Source organism: Pyrus communis, chromosome 15 (genome assembly GCF_041283825.1).
Source record: "Pyrus communis isolate YQ-2024b chromosome 15, ASM4128382v1, whole genome shotgun sequence".
In the NCBI taxonomy this organism is placed as follows: Eukaryota; Viridiplantae; Streptophyta; class Magnoliopsida; order Rosales; family Rosaceae; genus Pyrus; species Pyrus communis.
In genome coordinates, this window is record NC_142579.1 from 23,332,385 (window position 1) to 23,340,874 (window position 8,490).

Here is an 8,490-nt window from a genome sequence, read left to right on the forward strand (position 1 = left end):
TCCCAAAGTGCATGCTTCTCTGCCAAAGCGAAAGAGTCTACCAGAGTTAGGTCTTCTTTCATGATCAATTCTCCAAACAACTGATGGTCTGCTATGAGTCCTTTTTGGAAGGCTACACTTGCTATTGAGTCATCGCGTTCGACTATCTTCACCTTCTCTGCTTTGAACCTCTTCATGCAGTCGTTAAACGACTCATTTGGATTCTTCTTCACATTGAACAAGTGGTCGGACTTCTTTTTGATCGAGCAATAAGATAAGTATTCTTTGGTAAAAACCAAGGAAATATCATCAAAACTCCGGATTGGTCATGACCGTATGGTGTGAAACCAATCTTGCACTTTGCCTTGTAAAGTGGTGGCAAATCTCTTGCACATAACGACATCGTTGTTTCGATAAAGGACCATCATGCTTCGGTAGTGTTTCAAGTGTCTCTTCGGATCTCTATCTCTTTTGAAAGATGCGAAGTATGGCATGCTGAACTTACGTGGAGGTTCCATCTACTCGATCTCGTTCGTGAAGGGTGACCTGCTTATGTTGGTTATGTTTCATCGTAGTGCTTCATCGGCGACTTCGTTGCATTGGAAATTGCGCAATCACTCATTTAAGAGCCTCTCTACCTCTTCATTCCTAGCAGGCAAGAGAATCCCTTGCAGGCTACCGATTGAACTTGAGTTGGATTGAGTGACTACTCATCTCAGTCCGTCGTGATACCTACTCCGATGTGAGGTGGATGATGCTCCTTGCGGGCATAGCCATAAATGAACATTGCACCTAGAATGTTGTCCATGTTGATTATCGGAATGTGGTCCCAACCGTGAATGTATGCTCGTCCGTGGGCCTAGTCGTGAGTGCATGCTCCTTCGCACGCTAAGACGAGAGTATACACTATCTCGGGGGCCCAATCAGGAGTGTAGCTGCCCGAACGCTCGATTTGTAGCTGGTTGAGTGGTTACTTATTGGGATGCTGCTGAAGAAGTTTTTCGTTTGCCCTTATCTTACTTCAGGACACCTCATCTGGGTCACGTTGCATCTCGGTGCGCTACAAGAGCTAATTCACCAAGGTTGTCTGCTGTGCGAGGGCGCTCTTCAACTCTATGACTTGTCGAGACAAATGTTGTTCTCTATTTGGGTTGGAAGAGCTTTGAAGGAACTCGTCTCCTTGAGCAGTGGAAGTATGGTAGACTTCGAGCACAAGATTTGAGTGGGAAATGTCAAATCCACGAAGAAATGTGGTGAAAATGCCCCCAGTTCAAGTGTAGGTCCAGATATCTGAAGCTGGAATAGTTGAATCGGTCTTGTACCGGTGGGAACTGCTTGGAAGGCCACGGGGATTGAGTTAGGTCGCGGGAGCAGGCTGGGCCACGGAAGTGGGCTGCTCGACGCGTGGCACATGTGGGTACAAGGCTAGGGCTCGGTTTAGCAACACATTGGGCTCGCGTTAGGTTTGGGCTGTTCGAGCCAGCTTGGCTTGGGTTTAGGTGGCTCGAATCTGTTTGGCTAGGGCTTGAGCCCTTGAAGCTTGAAATGGCACGGCTTGGTTCGTGGCCTTGGCGCCGTGAGTTTTGTCGTGGGTGGCCACCGTGGTGGTTGCTACAATGGTGCCCCGTTGGGGTGGTGCTGCTCTACTCATCGTTATGTTGAGCCTTGTAGATCGTTGTGGTCCTAGTTCTTGAACATTGGAATTTTTGTTCGTCAAGGTTTCCGAATCTCTTACCATAGTACTTTTCTTTTACGTTTTATCAAAGAATTTTTAGAAATAAAAATTCCAAGAATAAGAACATACGAAAAATCTACAAATGAACAAGAAAACGAAAAACCTTGAGTACAAGAGTCTTGTACGAGTGTGTGATTCAAACTCTCAATCCAATTTGTGGATGCAAATTTCTTCCTTCTAGTTCTTGGATGAAAATACACCTGCAAAGTCAATTAACACCTTAGGTCAAGGCCAAGAGCCTCATGCACCCACAATGAATGGAGGGGTTTTGGCCGAAGAACCTCCGATGTCAAAGTTAGAATTTTGAGGGAAAAGTGTTTGGAGAATTTAGAGAATTTTGCAAGAGATTCAACTTAGGTTTTTGGAGAAAATGAGGTGGTATTTATAGGGGTGTGATCGGCCCTATTAGGAGAATGGGGACCGGCCACATTTGGTGTTTTTTTTTTTGTGTTAATTACAATCAATTAGCTAATTAATAAATTAATTGAGTGATCAATCAATTAATTAGCTAATTAATATAATTTGCAAGAAATAATTTGGGAGTTACCTTGTGAAGAAGATTTGAAGAGGATGGATGAAATAAGTTTTGAATAAATAATTATTTTGATCACTTTTGACCTTGATTGAGCCATAATTATCAGATGCTTGCACATAGAAGCTTCGGTGTGCCTCGAGGGTAATTTTATCTTTTTTTTATCCTAGAATCTACATGTCGCCTCTATATTTTTCTCGGTTATTTTTTGCTCCACAATGCATCCCTCTCTTTTGGCTTGGAGGGCACTGCCCATTAGTTCTCCTCTGTCATTTACTCTTGTATTTGGTGTGTTAGTGATGTGTTAGGGAGTAAACAGAAGAGTTCTGTAAATTTCTATTCCTATGTTATTGTTGGCTCTTCTAGTTACGAGTTGTTTCTCATTTGTGTGCGAAAGTGATATGGGTATATTTGGAATTTAGATTGTGAAAGCTTAAACACTTTTAGTAATGGAATTTCCTCACTGTTTCTGAACAAGACATAAGCTTTAGACATAACCAGTACTAACTATTAACCTTTGTATTACTTATTGTTAAATTATTGGTCTCATATCTTTCTCCTCCTCACAACAAAATGAATGGTAGGTGAGAAATATTAGTGTACAAATCAAATCTTCCATTATACGTTAGGATTAAAAAGTCCTCCATGCTTATATCGTTGATCTATCTTCCATTTTAAAAAGTAGATAAAAGATTTGGTTATTGGTCTCATATCTTTCGCCTCCAAATAACAAAATCAATGGTAGGTGAGCACTATTAATTTACAAATCCACCTTACTATATCACCTCATTCTATAACCATCACCTTTCAACGTTGTGAGCTGCAATCAATTGAAATGACTCCGATTCGGCACATCTCTACCAGCACCATCCGACCAACTAATGACAACGATGATGAGTTAAATCACAGATCAATCAAGTTAACTCCTTGGGATCAATCGAGTTAACTCTCTGGTCGGCTTGCCCTGACTAAAAATGATAACGACAACACCTATTCTTTCTTCATCGATTGTAATGGCAACGGAGCTGAGTTTGTCCATGCAACTGTCGATGGTGTCAAAGTGAAGGATATCCTTGATTCCGTTTATTTTGCAGATGACATTGTCAACCACCTCTTTTGTATGATGGATGCTTAGAACTACAAAGGTATTACAAAACCATTGCTTGTAGTACAAGTCACTGAAGTTGTTGACGACATCTTTATTGGTTGCAGTATAGACCAACATTCAAGAAATCATGACCAAGAAGCCTCTAATTGGACATGGATTGTCGTCTCCGAATTCTTCACAACGGGTAGTATTTCATTTTCGTAAAGAGAAAGTGGTAGAGCTCAAGTCCAAGGCTAATGTTGAGATGGGCACCACCGACAATAACATGATCTCATCCCTTCAAGCACTCATGGCTCATCGTTGGCGAGCAGTAACGCGTGTCAGAAATCTGAACCCAGATCAAGAAATTAGCTACCGGATTGTAGTGGGAGTGCGGCAAAGAATGGAGTCACCATTGCCAAAAGAGTACATCGGGAATGGGGCTCTGGGCCTTATTGTGAAGTGCATCGCTGGGGAGCGAGAACGACATGGACTAGGGTGGGCAACCTTCCTAATAAGCAAAAATTGGTTCGCTGAAGGCTGAAAAAGCTAGGAAGTACATGGAGGATTGGGTAAAAGCTCCTACATTTCTTTCAAATCCACAAAGGGATCCAGCAACTCTTGATTTTCTCACAGGAAGCTCGCCGCAGTTCAATGTGTATGGTAATGATTTTGGGTGGGGAAGGCCGGTTGCTGTGCGAAGCAGAACTCAAGAAAGAAAGGTTGGGAAGTTAACGGTGTTTCCCGGGCCCGAAGAAGGTAGTATCGATTTTGAATGTTGCCTTTGGCCAGAGACTATACGAGCTATGGCAGAAGATGCAGAGTTCATGCAAGCTATGCTCACATAACCTATGCTTTTAATTTTGATTGTAAGCTTCAATTGTGCTTGGTAATTTCTAGAGTCCAAGTAAACGAGTTGTTGCTTAAAACAACTCAACTTGAGAGTAACTTTTTGTCTTTCCCTATGTAGTGTAGTAGTAGAGTGATCGAATGATTTCAATGTCGCAAAATGATTTTCGTTGCGTGGAAGGAGAAAATGAGAGTGGAAACACTACCCCACTGGCACATGTTAGACAATGGTTTTACGATGATGAATTTTATACTTTGTCTTTCATTAACAACCATCATTTTGCATGTTTTTCTTTTTAGGGTATTTTTTAGAAAGGTCCAAGCCTCATTTTTCCCGATGACTAAGGCGGTAAGGTGGTTCTTTGTTAGTCCATTATGAGACTTAGCCCACTCTTCCGCTTTGCACATAATATCGTTTGTTTAAAAAAAAAAAAATAAAAAAAATAAAAAGTGAAAGATTAGTTTGTTATTGTTTTATTCAAATTTTAATATTGTAAGAGCAAGCCCAGCGTGGGTTTTTGCTCAGGGGAAGGTGGACGGAACAAGGGCCCGAGGGCCGATGGGAGGGCTCCAGCGTGGGCTAGCCCAACCGAAGGTGGAGGTCCAAGCTCCGGGCCGGTGGGGGATTGCCAGCCTGAGAGCCCGAGGGCCATGTGACGTCAGCGCTGACGTCAACCTGGCGTCAGGCAATATTAAATTTTTTTTTTTTTTGTGTCAGGCGCGTGCACCTACTCGCGCGTGGGGGCGCGTCGCCGACACAAAATCAGAAAAAAAAAAAAAAAAAAAAAAAAAAAAAAAAAAGTTTGTCAGTTACCGTTGGGAAGCCACGTGGCTTCCCACAGTCCGTTAGATCTCAACGGTTACTTAATTTGGACCGTTCGATCTCAATGGTAAAAAAAAAAATTAAAAAGTGAGATTTAATATCCACCGTTCGATCTGAGATCAACGGTGGATATTAAAATGCTTTATAAATAAAAAAATAAAAGAAAAAATAGTTTTAAAATTAAAAAAAGTTACCGTTGTGACACGTGGCACAATCTGGAGTGTTGGAATTCAAATTTTTTTTATATCCAACGGCAGAAATTAATTAATTGAATAAAAAATTTTAAAAAAAATTGTAAAAAATTCAAAAAAAAAATCTGAAAAATCTGAAAAAAATTGTAAAAAAAATTGTTTTTACTTTTCTATAAATACCTTCTCATTAGCATCTACCTTACACAACAATTTCATATTTTCTCAACTACTTTCAATCACATTCATTTCTTTGTCTCAAAGTTTGAATCCATTTTTTTTGCAACAAAATGACCACTGGTGCAGGTACGAATTGGTCGCTTATTGAAGATGTTGCGTTATGTACTAGCTGGGTTGAAGGTACTCATAGTTCGCTTACAGGTAATGAGATGCAGTTGCGAGAGATGTGGAGTCTTATTCATATCAATTTTCTTCAGAAAATTGGTGGGAAAAGAACCAAAGAATCGATGTCCAGTCGTTGGAAATTACTTAGCCAATCGTTTAGTACGTGGAGAGACGCCTTGGCACAAGCTAGTAGTAATATTCGAAGTGGGGAAAATTACTCGGATCAGGTAACAATATATTATTTATTTGATACCCAAATTTACATTATAATTATTTGTTTGTATTATTTATTTGTTACCTACATAATTTATTATTTATTGTTTGTATTATTTATTTGTTACGTACAAAATTTATTATTTATTGTTTGTATTATTTATTTGTTACCGTCATAATTTATTATTTATTGTTTGTATTATTTATTTGTTATTTATTATTTATTATTTGTATTATTTATTTGTTACCTACTTACATTATAATTATGTTGTTTGTATTATTTATTTGTTACTTATTTTCATTATAATTATTTATTTGTTACTTATTTTTATTGTGTAGGAACTTCAAGCACAAGCTTGGTACGCTGCCAAAACCAAAAGCAAAAATAAATCATTCAACCGGTGGGAATGTTGGAATATTGTCAAAGATTGTCCTAAATTTAAAGTTGTGCCAGTCGGTCCAAAGTGCACATGAACAACACCCCTCTACACTCTACACCCGATGATGTTCATGAAGATGATGCAGAAGAAGTGCCTGAAATGCCCCTCCCTGAACAAACGTCAGGTTCGACCCGTTATCCAATTAGGCCTCAAGGTAAGAAGGCTTCAAAGAGAAAAGGGAGTGCTTCCAAGAATGATTATGCAAAGTTCATGGAAGAACTTACTCGCCAAGGTGAATTGACTTTGGCGAGAGAATTGGTGAAAGATGAGGCTGATAAGGCTAGAGAGGAAGCAAAAGCAGCAGCTGTTGAGAGAGAATTTCATGCTAATGAAAGAGAAAGAGAGCTACTTAGGCAAGAAAGGGAACATGTTAGAGAAGAAAGACGGGCTCAACAAGATCGTGAGATTATGAACATGTCTTTAGAAGGGAAGTCTCCAAATTCTAAATTTTTTTGGAAGTCAGAGAAAGCGGACGTGGTGCGAATGAGGCGTGCAAGAGAAACGATAGCAAGCCAAGGTGGTTCTAGCACCGCAAGAGAAGATCATCCTAGCACCACAAATTGGTTAAGTGATGATGAATAGAGTACTTTTTGTAATCGGAGCCCATAATTTTCCAATCACTTTAGGTTGTAATTTATTATTTATTGTTTGTATTATTTATGTTGTTTCCAATTTATTGAATATTTATTCAAATTAATTTGGTAAGTTATTTATACCAAGAGAATATTTATAAGAGAATATTTATTGAAATGACAAAAACAAACCAAATAAAATTACATAAGCATACGGAATAATTAAAAACTCACTAAAAAACTCAGGCAGTAGACCCATATCACCAAAAGCATCTTTCTTTTGCACAAAATAAGAATCATGGTTGCAAACAGCAATCATGATTTTGTTGAACAAATGTCGCTCCATTCTAAAACGACGTCTAAAGTACGTATCAGGGAATGCACTATTAGGAACAAAATAATCATCCAAGAGTTCCATATCTCGTCGTTGCTTGCTTCTATCAAGGTTTCCGGAACAGCTGGATCTACAGATCTGAGCCGCAGCTTGGATGACTCGACAGGAATGTGAGGTTCTGCCCATTCTTACTTCGTCATCTCTCCTTATACGCTCCTCATCCTCTTCCCTCTCATTGTTTGCCCCCTGTTGATTGAACATTGCTTCTAATTGGTTAAACAATTCTTCCTCTTTCTGATCGAATTCCCACATCATCCTTGAGGAAGAAGAAGACATTGTAAGAAAGAAGCAGAATCTATGAATAATGATACAGATTTTTGTGAAGAAGGAAGTAGAAACTATGAATAATGATAGAGATCTTCAGAAAATTGGTGTGAGATTTGTGAGGATGGATGATGGATTATATAGAAGATTCAGAAAGGATTAGGTTGTACATAATGTCACGTGGCATGCTGTCATTCGTTAAAAATCTGATGGAAATTTATCCTCAAAGATTATGAATAGATTATGACACGTGGCATGCCGTCATTCGTTAAAAATCTGATGGAAATCTATCCTCAAAGATTGTGAACAGATTATGACACGTGGCGCGACGTAATTGGTTAATAATCTTATCAGAAATCCATCACCAATAATTGTATTTTCGGATAATGACACGTGGCATAACGAGTACGATTAAAAAATTTATCGGAAATCCATCCCCAATAATTGTCTTTTCGGATTTTATGACAAGTGGCGTAACGACAACGATTAAAAATCTTATCCGAAATTACAAATAAAATTATTTTGTATTATTTAATAATACTTCGGATATTGACACGTGGCGCAACGAGAACGATTAAAAATCTTATCCGATATTACAATTAAAATTATTTTGTATTATTTTATAAATAAATAAAATACTAATATTTTATTGCCTATTGCGAGGGCTATTGAAGTGTAACGGTGGAGATGCAAATGCTATTGCCAGGGCTATTTACTGTTCATTAAGGGCAGTTACTGTTCATTAGGTGGATTGAATAGTGCATTGCCTGGGGGGAGGGCTCCAACGCTGGAGTTGCTCTAAGGTGACGAAAAAAATTTGAAAAGAAATAAATGACAACATTATTCTCAACTATAAATTTAGTGATAGATAAAAGACTCAATTTAATATTTTGAAGTGTATTTCTAGTTCATTTAACCTAAAATTTTTTCTTGCATATCCCTCATCCAAACATATTATCGTCGATGCATATGTGAGTGCATGTCAAGGTGAGATTTTTCAGCGCTGGCAATATAGTTCGATACACCAAGGGTAATATTACAATTGGTTGAACATTAAAAAAAAAAAAAT

At 38.6% G+C, this 8,490-nt stretch overlaps 1 pseudogene; it reads left to right on the forward strand.

Annotated features, from left to right (window-relative positions):
* Positions 1 to 3,081: 3,081 nt before the first annotated feature.
* LOC148690730 (putative acetyltransferase At3g50280) lies at positions 3,082 to 4,181 on the forward strand (annotated as a pseudogene).
* The last annotated feature ends 4,309 nt before the right edge of the window (positions 4,182 to 8,490 follow it).